This window comes from Chinchilla lanigera, unplaced genomic scaffold, assembly GCF_000276665.1.
Source record: "Chinchilla lanigera isolate Chin_1 unplaced genomic scaffold, ChiLan1.0 scaffold00064, whole genome shotgun sequence".
Lineage (NCBI taxonomy): Eukaryota > Metazoa > Chordata > Mammalia > Rodentia > Chinchillidae > Chinchilla > Chinchilla lanigera.
Genome location: NW_004955465.1, coordinates 9063316 through 9091101, shown reverse-complemented (window position 1 = coordinate 9091101; position 27786 = coordinate 9063316). Strand labels below are relative to the sequence as shown.

At 43.0% G+C, this 27786-nt stretch overlaps 1 long non-coding RNA gene across 2 annotated transcripts; it reads right to left on the bottom strand.

Annotated features, from left to right (window-relative positions):
* Nucleotides 1-15879: 15879 nt before the first annotated feature.
* Nucleotides 15880-25280, bottom strand: LOC102010349. 2 transcript variants are annotated; one of them, XR_001236720.1, is made up of 7 exons: nucleotides 25002-25280; nucleotides 24622-24722; nucleotides 21236-21368; nucleotides 20524-20614; nucleotides 19078-19284; nucleotides 18331-18390; nucleotides 15880-16320 (listed from the first exon to the last, which is right to left on the bottom strand). It is a non-coding gene; the product is annotated as an uncharacterized LOC102010349 (long non-coding RNA). The 2 variants fall into 2 exon arrangements; XR_263253.2 differs by lacking the exon at nucleotides 18331-18390.
* Between the last annotated feature and the right edge of the window lie 2506 nt (nucleotides 25281-27786).

The following is a 27786-nucleotide window of genomic DNA, read 5'->3' as shown; positions in this document are numbered from 1 at the left end:
GGCTCCACCTTTCTCACTGGAGACAGCTTGGCCTGCTGGAGGTTAATGAACACAGGGCCTCATGTGGCCCAGAGGATGAGGTGGTGAGGAGTAACCAGGATACACCTGGCTAGAGCTGTGAATCTCCCACTCAACACCAGGTCCTCAGTCAGCCCAGCTGGCAGTGCAGTGTGGGGTTCTGATGGGTTTGAGCCACTGTGGTGACTCTGTAAGATTCAGCCAGAAAAGACAGCGAAGCACCAGACTGTGTGGGAGACTGGAAACAGGGCTGGGGCTGAGGACAGAGGGAAGAAGCCCATTATTTATGGCGTTTTTTGCAGAAAGCAGTCAGACATTTCCTAAAGGAATAGGAAATGTATTGTGCAATAGCAATTGTTAAGAAATACTGGGTTGAGTAGTCCCTGTACTCATCAGGTGAATCTGAATTTATATGAGGATTGGTGGCTTAATATTTTTTCTGTTTCCCTCCCCCCAAGGGACATAAATGCTTTTAAAGCAAACTTTAAAGCCAAAGATCCAGCCACTTATCACACAGTTGGGTTTTAGGACTGCACTGGTATGTACATGTTGAAACATTCACTCAAAATTTAGTAGCTTTCTTCAGACTTGGGGAATGGCATATATTGTGTAGTACTTGGAGATTCTACTCTAATCCATTCATTGTATGATTGTGCAGGTTGTGAGTGTTAAGAGGAACCTGGAATAGAAGATGGCTCTCCAGCAAGTAAAGATGTGGTATAAGTAGTCTGCCTCTTGGGCCACAGAACCTAGAAGATTACATGGAGTCGTACATACAAGAGCTGATGAAGATCTGTGTAGAATTGTTTGTAAGTTCCCCAGTATTTTTTCTGTTAATTCAAATTTTTGTAAATTGGATCTCATCTCCCCATTAATGTACATGAGAATAACATAGCTGTTATTGATTGGCATCTGATCAATTATTTTCCCTTTGAAGGGGGTCGTTGGAGCATCCTGTATATCCCACAAGACACACACATCCCTCTGGGGCTGATGGCTTTTAAAGGAAGCTCATGGAAGCTCATGCAAATAAGAAGGTGAGCTAGAGGTGGAGGGAGAAGGGTAAGGGAGCTGAGAGGAACTAAGACATGGATTGGCCCCAACTCCCCATGATGTAATTATCATGCACTGAAAGCATGAACTAATAAAATCATTAATGATAAACAAAGAAAGCTCATGGCAATGCTTTCTAGGTGATAAGCAATCATCTCCTGTTTTGAAGGTAAAACTTTTCTATTTGGTCACACTTGGAATATATTGGAATATGTCAAGCTAAGAGTGAAAGAATAAGAATATCATGAAGGTATTTCACACCTTTAACCTAAACCTCCAAAGGTAGCAACTCAATATTTATTTGTCCACTCTTATGCTCACCATAATGTGGAGAGCTATTGTGCTTATTTTTATTTTACCTGTCTGTAAGAAAAATGTTTATGTTAACTTTAAAAAGAAGTATGACACAGTTTCCTCTTAGGAACAGTCTCTTTTCTCTTTGAATACTTAGTGCATAGCACAAGAGGTGAAATAAAATAGACCTTCCATAAAAATTATTTTTAAAAAATGAAAAAATGCAATCAATTTAATTATGAACTAAGGATACATGTAAAATAAAATAAAATAAATATAGACATTTGTCCCTAGGTATCCACAGAGACTGGTTCCAGGATCCCCCAAGGTTACTAAAATTCATGGTGCTCAAGTCCCTTATGTAACAGGGGTGGGATTTGCATGGAGCCTACACATACCTTCCCATCTACTTTAACTCATCTGTAGGTTTCCTTTAGTGCCTCAGAGGATGCAGATGCTATGTTCAGTGACCTGTTTTGTGCTTTCTGTCCTAAGGCCAGCGCAGTGTATGTGGAAGGGATCCAGAGGATGAAATGTTGAATTGGTGCACTCATGCATGTATCAGTCCCCCTTTAGCCAAGGTTGTACTTCCCAAGGTTTCAGCCCCCTGCAATCAGCTACACTCTGAAAATTTTAAATAGAAGACACCTCAAGTAAACAAACAGCTCTTAAGTTTTACAAGGTGCACTGTTCTGAGTGTCATGAAATCCTGTGTCACCCAGCTCCATCCTGCCTGGGCTGTGAGTCACTCCATTGGATCACAGGGCTTGTGTGCAAGGAACACTTATTTTACTTAATGAGGCCCCAAAGTGCACATGTAGTGATGCTAGCAATTCAGATATGTCAAAGAGAAGCCATAAAGTGGTTCCTTCAAGTGAAAAGGCAAAAGTTTGTTGTGGATGCATATGGTTAGGAAAGCAGTCACAAAGCGTTTGGTACTTTCTGTACTACCAGTTTCCTGTTGGCAGAAGGAGATTTTTTACCACCCGTGTCATCCTCCTAGCAGTCCTGTAAGATGGAGAAAGTTTTCTCACCATTCTGATGAGCAAAGTGACTCAGAGAGGTTAATGTCTGTCAGAATCCAATTTAATTGAGCTTGGGAGAACTGTATTTTCTATAGCTTCCAGGTAATTATAATATGCAGTGAAGGTTAAAAGCTACTAGTTTGGGACTTTTGAACTGAGAAACAGCTTTCCAAACAGGAGACTCTGGATCAATGTCATAAGGACTGTACCGCAAGACCTACAGAGAAATGTAAGGGTTTCCAAAATCATCTTTTTGAAAAGAAAAAAGAGGTCATATTCTAGGATACATTAGTCAGTGCTCACTAAGGAACCAGATTCAACGTAAGGTATGTAAATATATATGTATTTACAAAGTAAGATTACAATGGCCACCTGCTGAGTTAGGTGTGGAAGACTGCAAGAGGGCTGTCGGTGTGCTGGAGATCTGAAGGGTCATATCAAAGGTCAAAGGCCTGGAGCTCACTGCAGAGTCCTCCATATCAGGAGGCCATAGGGTCCGTGGTGAAAGGCTGAAAGGTCTTTGCTGGAAGCCAGGAGACAGATGTCCAACGTGGAAGTAAAGACTAGAACTCCTCCAAAAACACAGAAGTGAGACTTCCTTCTTCATTCCCCTTTTTATTCCATTCAGGCTACAAGTTTATTGACTGGTGCCACTCACACCCAGGGTGGGTCTCCTATCTTCAGTAAATTCACTCAGCCACACCCAGAATTATCCCCATCTAATCCACTGGGCATTTCTTACTCAAACTGACCATCACATAGGATTAGAGGAGTTGTAGAGGGAGATGATTAGAGGCAAAAAATCTTGAGGCAAAGTTGTTTTACATTGGAGAATTGTGTACTGTCCAAGTGACTTGTTGATTCTGGCTCTGTTGAAGCTGTAGCTCAGGTTCTGGAACTATCACACATGGAGGACTGAGAAGGCATCAGACCTTGAACCCAGGTACAAACTGGTTAGTGGTTCATCTGTGTCCCCTCCCGGTCAGCCATGGTCCCCACAGGACACAAATGGTTTACTTGAAGCAAGACAATCTGCAGACCGCTGCATAAAGTGGCTACTTACAAACCTGGGGGTAAGCTGGGAAATCATAAGAAATAGTGCAGACTCCAGAAGGACAGAGTGAGAAGGGATGGCTACTTTGAGAAAAATAACAACCTCTGGGTAAAGTCTATCTGAAGCTGCGCAACAAGGAGGGAGCCAAGCGAACAGACATCCAACATGGTGGTAGGCTGGTCAGTGACCAGTGACTTGGTCTCTAGGAAAAAAAAATGACTTATAACATTTCCTTGATGTAAATACTCTCCTTTTGGTGTATTTAAAGCTACTAACATGAGATTGCTAGATGCTAGACTGACAATAGATGTGCACAACTGGCTCTCATGGGATACTGTGAGCAGGCTCCAGCTCACTGCTACCCCACTCACTCATCTGCCACGTCCCAACCTCTCCATCTCCCCACTGGCCATACCCAACTGGGAAAGGGAGTGCCCTAGGGTGAACCATGCAGGCAGCCTCTTGAGTTCCAGAAGGGGAGAGTACTGGCAAGAGAAGGGGAGGAGAGCTTTCCAAACATGTCTGCCTTGATTACTTTTCTCTTGTTGCTGAGACAAAATACCTGATGCCCAAAATGAAGGAAGGAAAGGTTTATTTAGCTCACAGTTCATGGAGCTTCAGTCCATACTTGGCTGGCTCCAAGGCAGAGTGGCACATGGCAGAGGACAAACATTCATGGCGGGAAAAGATAGCAAAGCAACAAGAGCAATGGGGGGTGGGCAACAAGCCTCTTTTCCTCCCTTACATAGTAAACAGGCTACCCCCACCCAGGGAGCATGTAGCATTCACATGATCTCCATGCCCTCCTCTTGCACAGGCTCAGGATGAATACAAAGTAAGCACCCTAGCTCCCTGCTGAGTCACTTATTTAATCTTCTAAACTTCTCACATTGACACAATGAATGAAGTCCTAGAACAGGAAGGGCATGTCCTTTTCACCCCAGGATGCAGAACTGCTGAGTCACTTAGCCAAGCCTCCAGACTCCCTAAGTTGACACAATGTATCAACCATAACAAGGTCCCAGGGAAACCAGTGCAGCCTTCTTCTCCAGGATTATAGGTTTTGATGATGTCCTGCCTACTCAATCCAGCCTTTTCCTGGTTGCACCCTGAAATGCCTGTGTGCTGCAGATATGACCCACATTGTACTGCCAACAAGGTTTGGCATGGGATAAAATTTGGAAAACAAAGACATCTCACTTGAAGACTTGAATCCCCTGCTTTTCTTTTGTTACATCATGCAAAGAAGAGAGTAAGTAATGATGGTCTGATTGTAGAGAACCCAGGGTCCAGAAGCCCACAGTTATTACACCTCATGTGAGTTAGAAACATTAACATAGGCCACTTACTTCTAGGGCATTGGATAAATATTTACCGGGCTCCTACTATGTGCAGAGCACTATGCAAGAGCTGAGATAGGTTGTTCCCTCCAGTTCACAGGACTCCTCAGCCACACTCCTTTTCCAATTTATGCTTTTGACTTTGGCAGGAAACCGGAAATGCTCTAGGTCTTTCACACTGAGGGGATTGAGTTTAGGGAATTGGTCATGCAGGGATGGAAGAGCTGGGAAGCAAACAGGGGACAGAGTAGGAACATAGGAGCCTATTGCCACTCCTACAGGTGGGGGAACAAGAGAAGGAAGGGAAGTTTCCAGAATCCAAAACTCCAGTGGAGGTTTTAGCACATGAAAAGCTGCACCTACTGCCATAAACGCCACAAGAAGCAGAGAGGGAAAGAATACTCTGGGTCTCCCTCCACCTACCCTCTAATATCTTGTTCACTGTTCTCATTGATAAAACCTACCCAGATGCTGGCAAATGTAGACCTGTCTATACAGAGCAAGGGAAAGAGGAGTGGATGCAGGTATGGAAAGGTCCCTGACCAACATAATCATTGTACTGCATCTGTGCATTTGTTTTCTGAAACAGATAAGGTCAAGGAGTCTGAGAAAACAAATTAGTCATAATGGGATTGGACAGTCAAAGTTAGCTACTTCAGTGCAAATTCTGGAAATTGATGCCATCAGTCTCCTATAGCTGTGGTGTCAGACAAGAGCCTCCAAACGAAACAGAACCAACTAGAGATACAGCGATATAGATGATAAATCAACAAGTATTGATATTGATAGCAATACAGATATGTAAGAGGGAATGTATTATGGGAAATGGCTCACATGATTATGGTGGCCAAGAAATCTCACAGTGTACATTTGCAAGCTGGAGACTCATAAAACCTGGTAGTATATTTTATTCCAAGCCCCAAGGCCTGAGAATCAGGGGAGTTGATAATATAACTACAGTCTGAGAAAAGTCCTGAGAACCAGGAACACCAATATCCAACAACAGGAGAACATGGATGTTTCAGACCAAGCGAGACAGTGAAATTGCCCTCTGCCTTTCTTTTTGTTTTAACTGGGCTCTCAATAGATTGAATGAAGCCCACCCACACCAAGAAGGGTGATGATCTTCCTCACTCAGTCCACTGATTCAAATGTTCATAACTTCCAGCCTTCCTTCCTTCCTTCCGCCCTTCTACACATATCCAGAAATAATGGCTTAGCAGCTATCTGGGTATCTTTTGGCCCTGTCAAGTTGATACATTAAATTAAATTAACCAGCAGTGTATGGTTAACCTTCTTCCTTTTTTTGTGTGTTTTTTTTTCCAGTACCAGGAATCGAACTCATGACCTTGCGCTTGCCAGGCAGGCCCTGTGCCCCTGAACTAAATCCCCAGCCCTAACCTTCTTCCTTATAGATCCCTTTTTCTCCCCTTCCCTTCCTGCATGCCCCATCCCTCTCCTCTCCTCATGTAAGACATAGACCACTAAGCAACCTCCATATCTTTAGCTGGTAGACCTTCTAGTTGGACTTTAGTAGGTGATTCTTATATAAGAAAACTGTCATGCAGTGTGTATTATTTTCTACACTCTGTGCTCTATTGAATTAGTGCAGATGTCTGTGCTGGGGTGAAAATGATCCAGAGTGGATTGCTGACCTGCCTCAGGATATTATCAAGAGTTCTAGAATTGGAACCCAAAGTTCCTGACTCATTACTCAGGAACCCGTCTGATTGCCCCACATGGTCCTGTGTGGCTATAAAAAGATTCATCTCTGGAGAAATCCTCCTCCAAAGTTTGCTGCAGTGAGCTAGGCAACAGCACTGTGTCTTAACTGGGCAGCATGCCACCCATCACATGAGAGGAGAGTGACTCTCCAGGGAGTGGGAAGGGAGAGGACACTCCAAGGAGGAGTTGGAGGAGGTAGATTTTACCGTGGATGCCCAGTGTTCAGATCAAGACTTGACACAGCCATCATGTCTGCATTGTAGCCTGATCTTTCTCAAAGTGAGAAAAATTTCTTTTTCAATTGCATATCTATTTGTAACATTTGTAAGTTTTCTTCATATAAATACTTTCTCCAGTGCCTTTTTCCAGCTACCAACAAGAGGTCACTGAACATAAAATTGGAAAGATATGTGAACAATTTGCACTCATGAACTCGTTAAAGCAGGCTCCAGCCCACAGCTGCCCTAACCTCACTCCTTCCTCCACAATAACTTCATCTCCAGGTAAGGACTATCTACTCATATTGATTAGGGAATTTTCCATGCAGCTTGTCATATGTAGTCCCCACATCAATGGATTAAATTCTGCTGTCTTGATGTACAAAGTAAGCTTTAATATTTTCTTTAAGCTCTGTCTGGCAATTGACAGGCCTACACTCACAGGTGCTATGAACACAATTACAACACTGGCTGTAGTTGAGAGGGTGACAGAATGTTTATCCCTGTATTTAAATTCTTTGATCTAACTAATCTGCAAACATAGAAATTATCTATTTTTTCAATGGAAAGATATTCCTTCCTCATGGATAGGAAGAACTAACATTGTGAAAATGGCCATACTCTCAAGCTTGTTAAACAGATTCAATGAAATTCTGATGAAAATACCATTGGTATACCTCACAGACCTAGAGAAAATATTCCTACAATTCCTAAAATTCATCTGGAACCAGAAGAGACCCAGAATAACAAAAACAATCCTGGGAAACAAATGCAAAGCAGGAGGTATCACAATCCCTGATTTAAATTATACTACAAAGCTACTGTGGTTAAATCAGCATGGTATTGGCAAAAAAACAGACCTGAAGATCAATGGAACAGGCTAGAAGATGTAGACACAGCTATAAACACACTCAACCACCTTATCTTTGACAAAGGGGCCAAACATGTTCACTGGAAGAAAGATAGCCTCTTTAATAAATGGCACTGGGAAAACTGACTTTCCACATGCCGAAGACTAAAACTAGACCCAAGCTTATCACCATGCACCAAAATAAAGTCAAAATGACTTAAAGATCTAATATTAAAAGAGAAACATTAGATCTATTGGAAGAGAAAGTAGGTGGAAGTCTTGAAAACATAGGGGTAAGTAGAGAGTTTGTGAACAAAAAACCAAACTGTGGGCTGGGGATTTAGCTCAGCGGCAAAAGCGCCTGCCTGGCAAGCACAAGGTTGTGAGTTCGGTTCCTGGTACCGGAGAAAAAACAAACAAAACAAAACAAAACAAAACAAAAAAAACCCAAACTGCATGGGAAATACTTCAAAGAATCAACAATTGGGATCTCATCTCATTAAAAAGTTTTTGCACATCAAAAGAAATCACCAACAAGGTGATAAAAAACCCCAAAAATTGGGAAAAAATTTTAGCCAATTGTCCCTCAGACAAAGGACTCCTGTCTAGAACATACAAAGAATTTTTAAAAATCAGGCCACCAAAATGCAAAGATCCAATCCAAAAATGGGCACCTGAGATGAATACACACTTCTCACATGAAGAAATACAAATGGCAAATAAATACATGAAAAAATGTTCAACATCATTAGCCATTTGAGAAATGCAAATTGAAACAACACTGAGATTCCATCTTACCCCGGAAAGAATGGCTATCATCAAGAAATCAATCCATAACAAATGCTGGAGAGTCTGTGGGGAAAAAGGAACTCTTTTCCACTGTTGGTAGGACTGTAGATTGGTGCAACTACTGTGGAAATCAGTCTGGAGATTCCTCAGTAGAGTACAATTAGAGGTCTCATTCAACCCAGCTATTTCTCTCCTGGATATTTTTCCAGAAGAACTGAAAACATCATACCACAGTGATATATGTGCACCTATGTTTATAGCAGCACAATTTATAATAGCTAAGTCTTGGAAACAACCCAACTGTCCATTAACTGAGGAACAGATAAAAGAGATGTGATACTTTTAAACAATGGAGTATTACTCAGCTATAAAGAAAGATAGACTAGAGGTTTTTATAGGTAAATGGATGCAACTAGGGACCATACTCATTAGTGAAATAAATCAAATTCACATGTGTAAACATCGTAGTTCTTCCCTACTATAAGAACCTGAAAAAGTAAATAAAATCTGAAAGATACAATAGATATTGTGAAAGGGAAAAGAAAGTTCTCAAATATGAAGGAGCAACTGGGATGGAGGGGAGAGGAAAAAGGGAGAAGGAGGAGAAAAAATGTGCATATATATACACAGGATAGCTAGGAAAATTGTACTACTAATATCTACTGGTTTATTGAAAGGGACTGTTAATGTGTAATTGTTTGATCAATCTTACATGCCTATATTTGGTTATATGTGCAATCATTTTTAAGATAACATTATGTAATATAACAACCATTGCTAATATCCTATCACCATGTTTTGAAATTCTGTACCATTTTTATTGTTCTATATGCTGTTTTGTTTATGTATTTGTTTTTGCTATTTTGGTTTTTTTCTTTTCTGTTTAAAATGCAAAACAAAATTTATATGTATATACATGCATAGCTAGGATAGGTGTATTGCTGATGTCTATGGTTTATTGAAAGGGACAGTCAATGTTTAAAATTTTCTTTTTTCTTGGCCAATTTTGCATACTTGAATCTGGTAATCAGAATAATTGATCTGAGAACAACAATATGCAGTATAAGAACCATTGTTGAACTCCTACCATCTTGTGTGGTGAAGCTCTGCATCATTTCCAATGTGTTTTTTTTTTATTATTACGTGTTACTATCTTTGATTGTTTGATCAATTTTACATTCTTACATCTGGTGGACTGAGCAACTTTGTTGAAGATAATAATATGTAATGTAGCAACCATTATTAATTCCCATCATTTTGTTTTGAAGTCATGTATTGTTTTTGTTGTTTTTGTGCTGTTTTGATTTTGTCTTATTGTTATTTTGCTAGTTCTCTTAATCTTTTAAAAAACAAATTATCTATATTTTCTGTGCTTTAGTTTCCTCCTCTAATGGGAATACTAATGATGTGGACCTCATAGATGTTGTATTAGTCAGCTTTCTGCTACTGTGACAAATACCTGAGATAATCAACTTAAAAAAGGAAAGGTTTATTTGGGCTTACAGTTTTTGAGGTTTCAGTTCACAGTTGGTGGGCTGAGATTGTTAATTGTGATGTCAACTTGTGTAAGAACTCCCTAGTAGATTACTAAGTTTTGGATGTGTCTGTGGATGACTTACTGAAGTTAACAAACTGAGGTTAGCAAACTGAGGTCATGGGAAAGACCCACTCCACATATGCATGGCACCAACCCATAGGCTTATAGCATGGACAGACTAAAAGGGAAAGAAAATAGTGCTCCCCTCTTTTGTAAGAGCTCCATTTTTTGTCATTGCTTTTGGAGGTTGTTCTCCAATTCTTCAGCTTTCCAGTACAGATGCTTCAGCCTCCTAATGCAGACTCTCCAGTCTTCCAATGCAGAGTTGCAGCAACTCTATAATGAGCTTCTAGGTCTTTGCAGTATCCTCCAACTCTCCATTGTGCAGAGAGCCATTTTGGATTCTTCTACCTCTGATTCCTCTTCCACTCTTCATCCTATATGCCTACCTAATGAACCCCTTGTATAATTATACCTATATTTTTTATTGATTCTGTTCTTCTAGAGAACCGTAACTAATACAATGGCCCAATGGCTTTGGGCCTGTCATGAGGCCCATTATGGTGAGACTATGTAGTGGAGGAAAACTTCACTTCATGCTGGTAGAAAAGTAAAGAGAGAAGAAAGAATGAGCTGAGGTCCCAATATCCTCTTAAAGTTCCTTCCACTAGAACCCACTTCCAAAATGTCCCACCACCTTCCACTAGCACCATGGAATGGGGACCAAGCTTTCCAAACATCGGCCTTTGAGGGACATTCCAGACCCAAGCCCTAGTAGGTGATCACACGGATTAAATTAACAGATATAAAGCCTTTGAACTAGTGCCTCAGAAAAGTGGTCCTTGATAAATAGCATCATCACTATATGCTGGTAAGGGCTCAGTGTACCTGTTAACAGATGGGGAATCTATAACAGGGGTCATCTTTCCCTTGGGACATTCTCACGCTGAGAGATCACCAAGAAAGACTCTGTAGAACAACCAATTCTTTTCAGGGAAAGGATGTTGAGGGCATTTAGTTTGAAGCTCACACCCAGTGAGTGAATGTTTCCAACTGTATCCTGCTTAAACACCTCCAGGAGTAGGAATCACTATTCTCAAGGCTGCTCATTCCATGTTCAGCCCTCTCTTACTTGTAAGCTGGTCTCTTCCCATGCCAAACCCACATCAGCCTCGCAGCAATGCATAACCCCTTGATCCAACTTGGTTCTGCTGGAATCCTATGGAAAAGCTGGATCACTATTTTGCCTGAAAAGAAACAAGTGTGCACTCAGAGCTTAGCAGTAGCAGCCACCAATTGCGTTGACCAGCTGCTGGTGCAGCCTATGTTAACTCACAGGACCCAGTGATGGAGAGCTGAATGCTAAGGAAGGTTGGTACTCTGAAGATCTCAGCCCCCAGAGCCACTAGATGGTCATGTCCAATCACATTCCATCTTTGCATTGCTCACTATGCTCACCAGCTTGGCTGTCATTCTTATTCCTGACTGGAGGAGGGGAGTGTGCCTTCATTAGCTGACCCAGGAGGACTGCATCCTGTAAGAATGAAGAGAATCTCCAAAATATGAAAAGTAAAGAGCCAACCCTAACCTAAACATAAGATAGCAGGAGGGTGACATGTTGTGTGACACCTTGAAATGTTTGAAGACACTACTCTTGATAGAAGGTGTTTCTTCCTAATGGATTCTATAGAAGTAGTATTCATGGTGAGTTTAGATGAGCATCAAACTGAGTTCAAATCCTTGAACTCTCTACTTGTAGTCAGTGTAACTTGAGGCAAATATTTTCAGTTTTAAATGTCATATTTCTCAAGTATAAGGCTGGAATAACAGTTTATACCACATAAAGATGTTGGGGAAGTGAAATATATGTGTTAAAATAGATCTTGGTGCCCAGTAACTAATATTCAAAACATCCTGTCCTCATAACACTTGTGGCCTCTATCCAAAAAGTCACTTCAAGTGACATGATGCTGTGCGTGTGTGCACATCTGCATTTTTATTTTACCTTGCTGATTCCCAGGTGTTCTAGGTCCCTTACTTTTCTCACCTCTGTATCTAATGACTGAGGTAGACAAAGGATCCCATAAAGATGTAATGGATTAATGAATAAACAAAACAATGGAGAATGAGTGATTTAACCCACTTACTTGCCATCACTTGTATCCAGCATGAAATGTTAGATCTAAAACAAAATCTTCCCCTCTGTTCAAACCATTTATTGCCTGTGCTGGAGTCTTGAGGAATACACTCTCAATTGTTTTTCCTTCTGTGAGCACATGGAGGGACGCGCGCTGTGTGCTGGAACAAGAGGCCTGGGTGGACACAAAGCCACAGGCAGTTTTGCTGAAAAGCCAGAAAAGGAGCCAATGCACTCCTGGTGGAAACATCAGTGATGAGTATGGAGGGGCCCAGTGTGTGTCTCCAGGAACCCAGCAGATGCAGCTGGAAGCTCCTCTCCAAACACTCAGGCTTAAGGCAAGCAGAATTCACTCTCCCTGGTGGCTCACCCTGCACTGATCACCCAGAGAACCAGATCATGAGGAGGACTTTGGTGCATTCTATCACTGCATGTGCAGAGGTTTGCCTTCAGTGGACTCTTCTTGAAGATTAAAGGCACATCTAAAGTGTAGCATTAACCAGAGACAAATTTCAAACAATTAAGGCATTGCTCACTCAGATGTCTCAGACCAAAAAGCAAAAAATAGAAAATAAAATAAAAGTACCTTCCAGATGGCAGGTCTTGGGAACTGAAACAAGAGAAGTTTTATTTTTTGCCCAGAGTATTCATTCAGTTAAATTCCATGAATATTTACCACACACCCACTAAGTCCCCAGTGCTAAGTTTAGGGCCTGGGGGTGACAGAAGTGGAAGACAGGTCTCCACCATACAGTGAGAAGACCAGGGGTTGACTTGGGCACGCGCCTCTGTGCCTGCTCCCTTTCAGGTAGAAAACCCAGCCTCCTGCCCTGAATTCTCCCCTGGCCACCTGCTCCTCCCACCTGGGCTGGAGGCTAAGCTGTCACTTAGATGGTGTGTCATCCAGTAGTGTCTGCCACCTATTTAATTTGCATCCTCCTCACTTCCCCGCAGATCTCAGGCTGGCTGTGCTCAGGGACGGTGCTGCAGATGGCTCTCCGCGAGTGACTTTCCCTCACACCAGCTGTTGGGCTCCAGAAGGATGCGCTGAGCCCTGCTGTGGAGCTCTGACCCAGCTCCTGTGCACCCTTTATTCCCCAGGTGCTTTCCAGCAGGAGCCAGCCTCAGTCATCTGTGCCTCTGTCCTCAGGCTGCCTGGCAGCTGTGAAAGATGACCAGCACATGACCAGCAGCCTCAGGCTCCCACTTGCCCGACAGAGTGGGAAGAGGACCGAACAGGAACAAAGAGCCGGCCAGATGCATAGTAGGTATTGCGGTCCTCTGAAGATTGCGTCTGGCTTTGGAGAAAGTTCTGGGTTTGGGGTTTGCTGGTCTCAGTGTATGCAACTCACGCATGCTCTCTGAGCCTCAGTTTCCTCCTTGGTGTGATGGCGCTGAAGTTAGGATCAAATGGGACGGCACATGTGAACGCTTTTGAGAACATAAAGAGGATGCAACTCAGAATGCGAGGGGCCACTGCAGTTTGCTCTCGTGGACTGGCTGGGAGACAGGGCCTTCATCCTGGCATGGGCTCTGAGTAAGGGATAGTGCTAGAGACTCATTCACGTGATGCTAGAGGTAAGGGATAGTGCTAGAGACTCATTCACGTGATGACCCAAGAAAGGAAATGCCAGGAAAAGCATATGCATGTGACAGCTGGGCTCTGGGGACTGCCTGGGTCAGTGGTGACCGGCTGAGCATTTCCAGCATGCCTCAACACGGGCATTCTCAGAAATCACACCGGAAATGTGAACAGGATGAGGAGGCATATCTCTTCCATTTCTTCTGCCTGGGTGTTTCCAGTGCGTGCCAGGGGGAGCTCGTTGAGGGGACATTGCAAAGGTAACAACATCTGAAGCCAGGCACAGTGGTACAATCCTGTAATCCCAGTGTCCTAGGAGACCGAGGCAGAGGGGTGGCCTGTTCAAGCCCAGACTGTGCAATTTAGTAAGACCATACCCCAAAAAATAAAAAGATGTGTGGGAATATATTTCAACGCAAAGGCCTTGGGTTCAATCCTTAGAGACACACACACACACACACACACACACACACACACACACACACGGTAATTCATTACAGCTGAGAGCAAACTGCAATGGCCCCTCGCATTCTGAGTTGCACTCTCTTTATGTTCTCGAAAGCGTTCACATGTGCAGTCCCATTTGATCCTAACTGCAGCACCGTCATACCAAGAAGGAAACAGGCTCAGAGAGCCTGTGTGAGCTGCATACACTGAGATCAGCAAATCCCAAACTTTCCCCAGAGCCAGACACAGTCTTCAGAGAACAGCAAGACCTACTACGCATCTGGCTGGCTCTTTGTTCCTGTTCAGTCCTGTTCCCACCCTCCCTGGCAAGCAGGGGCCCGTCTGTTTTGAAAGGAAAGCAAGCTCAGCAGTAAACTTTGGCCAACATGAGCGTGGCAGGGTGACAGGGGCCAAGCGGGTTCTGCCAGCCTCCTAGGCGGTTTCTTCTGCTGCCCTAGTGCTAGGAGAAAACAAAGATGCCAGAGGTTAAGCAACTTTCACGATCCCACAGCCAGCTCAGCAAAGAGCCAGGCCCAGAGCTGATGGCTGCGGCTCAGGATCTGGGGCTGGGTTAAGGTTTAATCATTGCAGCTTGGACATCAAACAAGCCCATAACAAGGTGCCTGGTTGGTGCTTTAGAAGCTGCTATAATATTTAGTAGAACAAAGTGTTGAAGGAGGCCTGGGACCTCCAAATGCCCGAATGAGTGGCATCAAAGCCTGCAGCTGGGGTAGCTCCAGGTCGATCTTATATATAGATACAGTTATTCACCAGTGTGCTCAGCCAGCTCGCCTCTCAGCGCCTGCCATCTCCACGGGCACTGTGAACTGTGCCGTGACTGGCTGTGCATGTGGGATTGTGTCTCTCATTAAGGGTCTCACTGTCTGCAGGTGGCCTTGCTGTGACTGTTCAGAGGAGTGAAGGTGCGCTAACCTGACGGCAGCCACCTGAATCACAGACGTAAGGCCCAATTGGTAACCAGAGAGGCTGGGACACAAAGCCTCTGAATAATAGGGATGCGAAGCAGCTTCCAGATTCCCTCTGCAGGCTCTTCAAGCAGACAAAGGGCACACAGATTGTTGTAGTTTAGGGTTTTGCAAGGGGAACAATACAATACAGGACACTTAATTATAAGATTATTTTATAATAGACACCCAAAGAGTCGTGCACAAAAAGAGTACAGGAAATCTATCCATACACTGAAGACCAAAGAATCCAGCTGAGGGCCTGGATCCCATGGTAATGTCCTGCATGAGTCCAGCTAAAGACCTGGAGTCCATAACAATGCCTCCCACCAGTCCAACTGGAGGCCAACAGCCCATGGCAATGTCTCGTGCAGGCCCATTTCACAGACCTGCACTGGGAAGGCCCAAAGGTCAGTGGCAGAAGCTAGAAAGTCTAGTGGGATGAAGGATCTGTGCCAGGAGGTGGAGGAATCTGCACTGGAGCCAGGAAGCGAAGCTCAAGGTAAGAACCAGAGCTGCCTTGAAAGGTACCACAGCAATCCTCAGCGACAGTGAGGTCCCAAGCTCCTCCAGTGATAACAACCGAGTTCATATCAAGAAAGCCAGCACGACAAGCTTCTCCAGGAGACTGAGCAGCGCACCATTTTTGAAGCCAGTAAGCGATGCTCAAAGTGAGGACCAGAGCTTCCCCCAAAGTGACCTGTAACTATTCTCAACAGCGGTAAGGTCCAGAGCCCCTTCAACAGTAAGAACAGCTGAGTTCATCAGGACAGCCAGCATGACACGCTCCTCCAGGAAAACCAACAGCTCCCTACAGCTTCTCAACAGCTTCCAGCAACTTCTTCCCCTCCAGTTCTGCCTCTTATGCTGTTGCCGACAACCCTCAAGTGGGCCTCCCACACCCAGCACCACAGCTGATTCAGTTCAGCGGGGGGTTGCAAGCTGACCACCAGTTGTCCATCCACCACAGATGAAGGAGAGTCTCTGCAGATAGGCCATCCAGGGAGGAGTAGGAGAGTGACTGGCATCAAGAGGAAGCAGAGGCTTCGACCCTCATGATGCCTCTTCACTTGTGGGGCTCCTGGTAGGAGGGAGTTTGATCACCAGGGAGCCTTCCTCCTCCCTACCCTCATGGCTACAGAGCATCTGAAGAGTTGAGAGCATCTTCCAATTCGAACTGGATCTTTCTCCCAGCCACTGACGAGGGCTCCGTTACTGCTATCCATGTAGCTCTGCTAGCATCTCTCTGTCCTTGCAGATTTTTTTTAACCAAGTCTAATGGTATCCTGATGGAAGGAAAAGAAAGTGAAGTCTCTTGGGTGGCAAGGACTGGAAGGCAATTATAATGTGCTAGGTTAGATTGCAGTGAGGACAGCAGAACCCAAGAAAGGGCTTTATCAGGAAAGAACACAGGGTCACTGTGACAGTTGTGAAAGCTGTGCACTGAACAACATTGAGAGCATCTGTTTAAGTTAGTGCAGTGGAAAATATTCAAATGGCATGTGAGAGCCCTTGGAACCTAGGCCAGTGAGCTGTTTGCAGCTCCAAGCCTAAAGGCCCAAGAAGTCAACTGATTCTAGATACAGCATACCCTGGCCGGGCCACCCTGGTGCCCTTTGTCTCAGGAGGAAGAGGGCTTTGTATTGGTTTGAATTCATGGAGCCATGGTGCCATCCAGGACACAGGCAAGTTTTGTATGGAAAACACCATTCTTGCCCTTGGTTCTGGAGAGCTGCACCTAAGAAAGATTTCCCAGGAGCCAGCAGGAGCAGACAGCTGCTGCAGCCACTGCTTAGGGGCTAGTTAGAGGTCTTTCCTCCCACTATGTGTGGTCCACAGGATCCCTGGGGTTGTGGCAGCAGTTATGGGCCCCTGGCTCAGCCAACTCCATAGGTTATGGTGGGTGACAGTGCCAGATGCTAGTTCTGGCAGCAACACTGAGCAGGTCTGAGTGACATTGCAAGGACAGTGAAGCAGCCACTGGCTGTGGGACTTGATGGAGCCCCTGGAGGCTTTCCCTGTGGGCAGAATGGAAGCTCTTGGGGCCCCAACAGTGGGAAGAAGAGGATCCCTGAAAGGCAATGGGGCCCTGCAGACCAGAGTCCTGGGAGCCATGCCATGTGGGCTGCCAGCTTTGGCCTACTGGTGGCACATGTGTTCTTATCCATGCAGAGACGGGAAGGAGCTACTGGGAAAGACTCTGTCTTAACCGTTCAGCATCTGCAGACCCTGGACCCAGACACACCAGGGGAAAAGCAATGTGTTCACTGCTCCGCAGGGTCACAGGAAGCTGGTGGTAGGACAATCAGACAGGGCTGGCAGGACTGAGGCAGCTGGGCATCATAATAATAGTAGCCAGTACCCAGATAGCATTGACCTTTGAAAGTATGTGTTTTCCAGAAGCCCCTGGGATATTGCATCTGAACCAAAGAGGGACAATAACAGGGAGCAAACTCTGGCTGGTCATATTTAAGGGATCATAAAAAATTATGATGCTATTTGTATTGAAGGCATCCTTAATGTACCTTAGGAAATGTCAGACCAGCAGCATTACCCACTGATGAGCTGGACAATTTAATTGACAGTTGGCCAGACTAACTTCTTTATGTCTTTTCTTTTGCTGTCTCAAATAATTGTTTACTAACCTGTGAGACAAGATCTCTGTCGGGACTTCAATTCCCTGTGCACAGCACCACCATCTGTGAGTTTACAAAATCCTTCTCACATATTATAGGTGCTACTATTTTTATGTTATTATATACAAATAAATACAAATACAAATACAAATCTAATAGAAAGCATTCCTGAAAGGTTTTTTTTTTTTTGGTTTTTAGTTTTTTTCTGGTACCGGGGATCGAACTCACGACCTTGTGCTTGCCAGGTAGGTGCTGTGCCACTGAGCTAAATCCCCAGTGCCAGCTAAATCCCCATCCCCATTCCTGAAAGTTATTAACCATTTTTATCACATATTTCCTCAATCAACAGAGGCTAAATAAATCCAAATCTTATTTTAAATTATAGTTTTCAAAATATGACTTTAAAACTATGGCTTAAAAACAATATTTATTGTTATTTTTCTCTAATTGCAAAACAATGACTTCTTGCCTCACATTTATTGACCCAATAATTTATAAACATTTACATACCCAATAATATGTGAAGAAGGCCTTTGCAGGAAGTGTCTCCCTGAATCCTCATGAGAACTTTACAAAGTAAGGTTTGGTCCATTTTTGGTTACTATAACAAACTGCCTAAGACTGAATAGGTCATAAAGAAAAAGGTTTATAGTGGCTCACGGTTCTGGAGGTCAGGAAGTACAAGGTCAGATGTCCACAAATGGTTAGAGCTTCACACTGCTTCAAGTCATGGTGGAAATTGGGAAAGCAAGCAGATGCAGTGAGAAAGAGAAGAGAGCTTACCTCGTACACAGGTTACTCATCCCCCTGAGACAGGCATTAATCCACTAGTCAGCAACCCCCAGCACAACCACAGAGAGGAATTAAGGTCCCAACCCACAAACTGGTAAGGGACACACACAAACCATCATATGACATGACATGCTTTGTGAACAGGAGGTTAGCAAGAGTACATGAGCAGAGATGCGGCATGTGCTTGCCCACTGGAACCACAGCTCTTACTGTCCTTGGGAGGTCTGCACTCACCACTGCTGGGCTACTAGATGAAGTAAGCTGTGACTCAGTGGTCCCTGTCATTCCTGCCAGTGGTGCACACCCATCACATCTGTGAGGTGCTTGTCCTTGATCATCCAGCTGGCAGCCACTGTGGCCCTGTCCTAGACCCGTGGCAGAACCCAGCAGGGACTGGCCAAGCTGGCTTTAGGGGAAGGGCCATACACATGACCTGTGGAACCATAGCTAATGAACTGACACCGAGAGCTCAAAGTCTTAGCTGGCCTTGGCATCCTGACCTGGGTTGAGTTTGCTCCTGGGTGGTAGGAAGGCAACTTAGGGTCCTAGAAAGTCTTCTCTGAGGTTATAGCCTCAGTGTATCCATGGTAATAATCAGGAAGAGAATAAACCTACCTGTTAGACAGGCCATGTTCAGAACAGCTGGCTCAGCTGACAAGATGTATATTTATTACTCTAAGCATGTTGACATTTTCCAGGGTTTTGGAGAAAATCAAAGTAGAGGTATCTAAATTCACCCACGTGATGAACAGGCTTCTGTAAGAGGAGAGACTGGACCAAAACACAAAATGCAGAAACCTCTTCTGTCCAGAATAATGCAGGCTGCAAGGGAAAAACCATGTGATTTGTAAGATTCATCTAAAGGAATGGAGAGGGGTAAAAGCACAGGAAAAAGAAAACATTCAGAATCACTATGACAAGTGGCGCCTGACAGCCAGGACTCATGGGACTTCTGTCACTAAGGAAAGTCTCTCTTTATCACAAAACTGCATAGTGCCATGACTATCTTCGAATGGATCTAAGGGAAGGAGTCACAGCTCAGCAGAGAAGCCATAGATGAGGTGAGAGTTCAGCACTGTCTCTCTCAAAGGCTCTCAGATCAGTGCGGGCCTCCATGTGCATTTACTCGGTAATTTTCAGCATCTGCATATTTTGGGTATGTAACTCCCGCATACACACCACCAACTCATCTCATTCCTTGCCCTCTTTGTCTGTCTCCATTTAACCCTCTGCGGTCCCTGGTGAGCTGAATTTGTTTTCATGTGGTTAAGGCCCACTGTTTTCTTTTCCCTGTTTGTGTCCTTGGCCCATTTCTCCCCTGGATGTTCCTGTTCCTCATACTGAACTTAAGGCTATGAGACTTTTGTCACAGATGTTGTCATTATTTTCTTGGTTCATAGTTTTCCCTTTAAAGATTTTAGTGAGTTTTAAAAGTTCAACTTACATGTAATAAAATGCAGCCATTCAAAGTGTAAAGTTTGATAAGCTCTGTAAAATATGTGCACCTGTGTTACCACTGGCAACAACCAAAATTCAGAACATTTTCATCAGCCCAGAAAACTCCTTCATTCCCCTTTGTATTCTATTCTGCCCCACGCTTGGGCCCAGACAACACCTACGCTTTTTCTATCATTATAGATTAAAATTGTCTAGACTTTTGAAACATAATGCTTATTTTCAGCTTTTTATTAGTCCATCTAAAATTTTTTCCTCTAACTGTGTTTGCTTACAAGGAATGGTTTCTTTAGATGTGAGAAATCCCACATCAAAAAGCACAGAGAGATATATTTTCTTTTACTCATTTTTACACTTAACCTTCAGTTCACTGGGATTTATTTTACCATATATTAAAAAGCATTGACTGTTGTTTCTCAAGAGCTTATCAGTTATTTAACATCATCTGATTCATGCATGGTCATCCAGGCACGGGCGTGCACACAGGTCTGATTCTGTTATCTTCTTTTATCTGAAATCGTCTCTTATTTTTATCATTGCAATGGTTTTATAGCACTTCTGAGTAACAGACAATGCACATACCTCCTCCCTACAACAAACACCTACCTTCTTTGCAATACCTGCTTGGCAATTCTTGCTCATTTATTCTTTCCAATGAATTTTAGAATCACTGTATTAGGTTCTATTAAAAAAAATCCTGGGAAAAGAAAATGCACTATCTTTAATTACCATTCACATTTTTATTTCCTTAAATCTCATGTATGCAGTATGCTGCATACTTCCTAGGGAAAATGGTCATATCTTACATAATATGTCTTTGTCATCTCCACAATACCTGTCACACAGAAGATGCCTAACAAGTGTGTTGACATAGCAACCACTCCAGGGAATCTATGTCATGAGAGACTTTTAAGAAATAAATATTTTTAAGCTACCTCTCCAAAGAAGGAAGTGGGAGTGTATATTACACATCAAATTTCAACAGGTGTTTTCAACAAAGCCAAGTGAATTTTTTTAAAAAAATTGAAATGTCCATCAACATCTAAGGGTTTCTACACAAAAAATAAATTAGCAGATCAAATCTAAATTGAATGCCAAAAACACTACCCAGGATCTTTTTTCTGTACTTGGCTTTTATTGTTATGTTGAATATTATTGAGTCTAAATAAGCTACAACTCAAGTCAGACTTTACATTATTTTGCATTTTGTGTGTGTGCTTGCAGGGAAACTTGGTGAGTTGGATTTCTGTTATGAAAATGCTCCCTTCCACAGTTCTTTAACAATGAAATCTTCAGAAAAGTGAACAAAGTCTGTTACCATGTGACAAGCAGACATGATCCAGGCTCTTGTGAACAATGAGCGGAGAATTCCCAAGTGTCACCTGGTAGCAAGTAGAAAGCAGCTACATTTATTGACAATCACAGGAAGTTGTGCTCAGGGCAAGTCCGTGCTGACAAAAGATATGACATCAACAGAAAAATAGCGCTGGGGTGACAGAAAGGCAAAAGCATTGAACACAGCTACAGCAACAGCAGCCCTGATAGATCAGGGTTTTGGAAATTAAAGGATATGTACTTCTGCCCAGGCCCCTCCCCCGAATCTCTGGATGTGACTGGCAGGAATGATTGACAGGGTGCTGGGTCATGTCAGGGGTTCTGAACACGCACATTTGTCCCAGAACTCACTCTGATCTTAATTGCATGCACGACATGTAGTACATATTTATGAACCCTTAACAAGGTGGGAGTAGGGTAAAGGTAACCGAAGGTCAGGCTGGGAGATCCAACATATGTGTGCTCTTGCGTGGAGCATCAGAGATCTTCTGCGTATTTGTTATTTTATTTTCTTCCTCTCTTAGGACAGGGGAAGGAGGAATGGCTATAAAATGCTTTTGAAAATCAAATGGGTGAAAGAGAGTGAGAGAGTCCCTCAGCTCCAGTTTTCTAGCTCTGCTATATCTACAAGGCTGAGTCACAGGCCTGACATTTTAACTCTGAATGTGTCCAACTGTTAGAGGATTCTACGCGGGTGGAACTGAAAGTGCCCTGGCAGAGCCAATTCCTTCATGTAACTGAACGGAAACCGAGACACAGGAAAGTGAGATCAAGGGCCTGTGGTTTGCTGCCAGCAGAGCCGAGCCTGGAATCCACCGTGTTCCTTCTAGCCTCCTGGTGTTTCCATTGCTTTAGCTGTGGGACTGCAAACTTCTTGTCCTTTTCAAGACCTGGTGAAGTTGAAGTTACTTTCTGCATGCAGGCCTTGTAAAACGTTTGCCCTTGAGTTTGGAGGTCGGGTGATGCGCCATCAAACAAACAAGGATCCTGAAACTCTACAATGATGAGACTTTTTTTTTTAAAGGTGAACATGTTTTTTTAAAGGAGCCAGATCACTTTAAAAGTAAAATAGCAGCCCAGTGAAACTATTGAAGGTTCCATGGAGGGCATAAAAATGACAAGAGGCAGGAAGAGGGAAAACGTGGCACCACACACCAAGGGAGAAGTGACTTTCAGCAGACACTATGATGGCCCGATCCCTCAGGCCCACAAGGTGGGCAGAGTGAGGAGGGGGCTGCTGGAGAGCTGTGGGCTTGAGGGAGGAGAGGAGAGAATGACAGATAAGGAGAACATTCTCCACTTCTCAGCATCTCATGAGCCACTAACTGTGGAGATCTATGCTGAGCTCAGCCACTCATGGAGGCAGTTCCTATATTACGCAGATGACAGCTTTACGGCCTAGAGAATAAATAGTCTAACCTGAAATGTCTCCAGTCCAAGGCAGAGGAGCCCCACAGCTGTCTGATCAGAGCCCATCCACTACCTGCAGCCAGGGAGAGTGAGTTAGGAAAGATGAATGCCGGGCAGGTGACCCATTGCTCTTGGCATTTAGTACGCAAGACAGGCGTTCATAGATCCAGGCATTACTCTTCAAGTCAACGAGAAGTGCTTCTGTCCCATCTTGCTTTTAGAAAAATAAATAAGCAAAGCTCAAGATAGAGAGGGGCAATCAACCCACAAGGATAAGGATGGGGAAGCTCTGAACCCTTGGGTACTCTCAGTGTCTGAACAGTTCAATCCTTGTCAGTAGGATGAGGCTCATCTTACCTGCTTTTATTTCTCACAGATAGACATTAAAAGAGTATTTTCTCGCAGGGACAAAACTAACAAACAAATGTAAAGGTTACTCCCTAGAAACCACCTTCCTGGTCATGTCTGAATTATTTAGCTTGAAACATTGCAGTGAATGGTTTTTGTTAAAGCAAGGTAAAAACAATTTCAGATAGATTGTAAAACAATAAAGTTTCTGGAAAACAGCATGGGAAAATACCCTTATAGCTCTCAAAGTAGGAAAATAGTTCTCAAACAGAATACATGAAGTCATCAACTGTAAAGGAAAGTCAGAATTTGAAGGCAGTCAAATGAAGATCTTTTAATGAACAAAAGCATTATTAGGAGGAGGTTAAAACAAAAGCTAAGGATTCAGACATGGTGGCACTGGCCCCTAATCCCAGATACTGAAAAGGCTGAGACAGGAGGATTGAGTACCCAGCCTGAGGAACTTAATGATCCCCTGTCTCAAAATAAAAATAAAATTAAATTAAAAAACTTAAAAGTTGGGGATGTAGCTTAATACAAAGGCCTGGATTCAGTCCCAGTGCAGGGTGTGGTGTGTGTGTGTGTGGGGGGTATATAGAATGGGAGATGATATTTGTGATTCATTTATCCAAGAAAAGATTTATTCCCAGAATATATAAATAATTCATACAAATCAATAGGAAAAAGGTATTGTTTCATGTGGAATTTGGTTCTCTTTAAAAAGACAATGAATGTATTCAAAAAGCATTGCAAACATGTATTAGAAAATTAAAAAGAGAAAAAGGAAACATCCCACACAGATTATTATAAGGTCTGGAATTCTTAGCCTTTGTAGAAGCAGTCCTTTTTTCAGCCTGTTTGGAAGGGCCCATTGGCTTGCTGTACTTATTTCATTTTTAGTTCTGTTTAGCTTACAGTTAGGTAGTTCCAATTGCTACTTTTTTTTACATTTATTTTTTACTCATTTTTAATGGTTATCTTCGAATTGAAATAATATCTGTAACTTATTTATGGAGTACGGTGCTATATTGATACACATATAGAGACAGTTAATAGTAAATAATTATGTAAAAATAAACAGATGTTTCACTTTTGTTGGAATTTGTCATAGTAGAAAATTCAAAAATTAATTTAGGGCTCTGATTAGAGTGTACTTCCTTCTATTTGACTTCTAAGTGTAAAACAATGCTGAAAAAATTCTCAACTGTACTTAGCATTTTAAACTGTAGTTAACATTTAAAATTCTATCTAATAAAGTATTGTGGTTTAATTTAAAAAAAGAAGTAAAAGACTTGAACAAATGTTTCATCAGAGAGGATATCTAAATTGCCAGAAACATACAAAAAGGTGCTCAGCCTTATTGTTCAGCTGGGAAATGTGAACTAAAACTCCAGCAAGCTTGCACTGCACACCCACCAGAATGGCAAATGAGCAAGACAAACTTCCCAACTGTTAGGGAGGGCACAGCCACAGAACCCTAGACACTGCTGGTGAGCACGTGACCTGGTACAGTCTCTTTGGAAACCTCCCTGTTTCTGTCTTCACTCTGCTTGGGCTGTTGTAACACATTTTCACAGATTGGCTTATAAACTCTGGAAATGCATTTCTTACAGTTCTGGAGCCTGGGAGTCTGAGGTCTGGGCAGCAGCAGGGCTGGATTCTGGTGAGGGCTGCTTCCTTGTTCACAGTCAGCCATCTTTTCACTGTGTCCTCTGTAGAGAAAGAGGTACAGGAGCCCTGAGGCCTCTTTTATGAAGCGGATAATACTATTCCTCAGGTATCCACCCTCACGACCAATCATCTCCCAAAGGTCTCTCAAAGGTCTCCCATCCCGATACCATCTGTCAAGATGTCAGTGTGTAAGTTCAGAGAGAACACAAACATTCAGTCCCTGGCAGACTCTTTTAAACTTGAGTACAACAGTTGGCTTTTTGCTGCTGTGATAAAGTATCCGGGGAAGTCAATTTAAAAGAAGAAAGGTCTAGGCTCACAGTTTCAGTGGTTTCAGTCCATGGCTGGTTGGCGCTCTTGCTTCCTGGTCTGTGATGAGACAGCACAATGTGGCAGGTAAAGAGTAGGGCAAAGTGGCTCAGCTCAGGGGAAGTAGAGAGAGGAAAAAGCTGAAAGAAAGGGTCAGGGGACCAGATACAGTCCCTAAGTTCATCTCCCCACTACCTACTCCCTCCAAATAGGTCACACCTCTTTTTCCATCACCTCCCAATAATACCATGAGATTATGAACTCATTATTGGATTAATACACGGATGAAATTGGAGTCCTCATGATCCAGTCACTTTTCCAAAGCCCATCTGCAACTAAACCTTCAACACAGTGAGATTTGGGGGAAACCTTCAACACAGTGAGATTCGGGGGAACATTCTGGACCCGGTGTTGCAGCAATTCTACTCTCACATTTGCATTCCATATGTACAACAAAAACATCTATAAGAATGGTCATAGAATCATTTATTGTGCCAATAAGAGTATTCACTATAGGTCCACCCTGAAAGCAAAGCATATACCTATCAACAATAGATTAAACTGTTCCAGAGCCACACAATAGAATATTACCCAGCAATGAAAAGGCACAAACTACATTAGGCTGACTTTGGGGGAACTCTGAAACTATGACACTGGTCAAGAGGAACAAAGGGTTAAAGCATAAATACTACATAATTTCATTTATGTAAAGTTCAGAAACAGGTGCAACTACTGCTCTAAGACAGTAGAAGTAAGGGTCATGGTGACTTTTGCATGAGGGGATGGTGACTGGAAGGGAAGGAGGAGTACTCTTAGGGTACTGATCATATTTTATTTTCTAGGGTGGCTCAGATTATATGGGAATGTTCACTTTGTGAAAATTCATTGTGTTGCATATTTAGCATTTGTGTCCTTTTCTGCAGTACTTAAATATGTCAATCAAAAATGTATCCAGAAATTGGTGGCACAGCCTTGTGAATGAATTTAAGACTACTGAGCTGTATACTTCAGAATGCTTAAGATAGTCAATTTTTTGTTATGTATACTTTATCACACTTTTTTTTTTTTTTTTTTGGTTTGTTTGTTTTCTGGTACGGGAATTGAACTCACGACCTTGCGCTTGCCAGGCAGGTGCTGTGCCGCTGAGCTAAATCCCCAGCCCCTATCGTTGGGTTTTGGTTTTGGTTTTTTAAGAAGGAACAAATCTTGCTGACATTTTGATTTCACACTGCTGGTCCCCAAAATTGGGGAATGCTGCCAAACCCCATTCCATCACACAATATTATGATGAAAGTAGTATCACAATGTTTCTCAAAAAACTAAAAGTATACTTACCATGTCTCACTTCTGAGCATGTGTCCAAAGGAAGTGAAATTAGCATATTGATATTGAAATGATACCTGCACCGTATGTTTACGGCAGCACTATTCACAATAGCTAAGATATGGAATCAACTTGGTCCAGTGATGGAGGCGTAGATGGAGAAACTGTGGTATACACACAATGGAATATTATTCAGATTTGAAAAATAATTAAATCCTGTCATATGCAGCACAGTAAAGGTCATTAAAAAGCCAGATACAGAAAGAGAAATATTAAATGTTCTCACTCATCTGTGGAAGCTAAAAATGTTGATCTCAAGTACAAGAGAGTAGACTAGTAATTAGAGAATGAGGAAGGGAAGAGGATGTGGGGATGGAGAGTATTGATAACAAGTACAAAAACACCCTTCGACAGGAGGAATATATTCTAATATTCTTCAGTATGGAGATCAATACAGCTCACAATAGTCTATCATATATTTCATGAAGAACTAGAAGACAGGCGCACAAAGGCTACAGACAAAGAAATGATACGGAGATGAAACCACTAAATACCCACATTTGATTCTGTACATGTACTAAAATACCACATAGTGTTCCATAAATCTACATAATTATTACGTGTTAATTTAAAAAATAAATCTGAAAAGGAGAAAATGTCTTCATGATGTTTCATACCTGCTTCACAGTACTGAGTTCACATGTCGGTGGGTCTTAAGCTCAAGGTAGTTTGTTACACACATTCAAATTTAATGATTAGTTTCGGTGTTGACCTTATGGGAAAATTTGATTTGGTTCTCATCCAATTTGATTTGTGACCAGAATCATGGAAAGAATTCAGTTCATGAACCGAGGCACCACTGTATTTGTAATATGTCAGGAAATACTTTTTTCCAATCAAAACATCATCTACATTTAAATAAGGGAATTTTACTCCCTATATTAGAGCCAATAGAAAAAATTATGGCACCCCACTGGGGTGCAGCGGTTCTGTGATTGGTTTCACTCTTCCAGACAGAGAAATCTAGCAAACACACTTGGCAGAATTGGAGGGACGCCGCCTCCATCTGTGCCCACAGTCCCACAGCACAGGGCCCATTGATGCCTGCGGAGGCAGAGCTTTTGCCAGCCATTGTTTCCCTCCCCCTTGGGATGTCAGGTGGAACTGCTGCCAGGGAGACCCAGTGGCGATCACCACAGATTGCATGGAGAGCTCATGCAAGGGTTGGACCGGGTCACAGTTCAGCAGGCCACAGTCCCAGGCTGGCAGCAGGCCCTGCTTGCAACATTCTTTAGAGCGCACATCATTGTCTGTAAGAAGCCTTAGGGAAGGCTCATGCAAGTGAGTCCAATGGCTGATCAGTCTTCCATCTGCCTTTCCTACACCCAGCAAATACTGGCCAAGTGTTATGTTGGAGCTGTTCTCACTAGTTCTGAGAGAAGAACTATTCTTTCTCAGTGTCCACGATGGCTA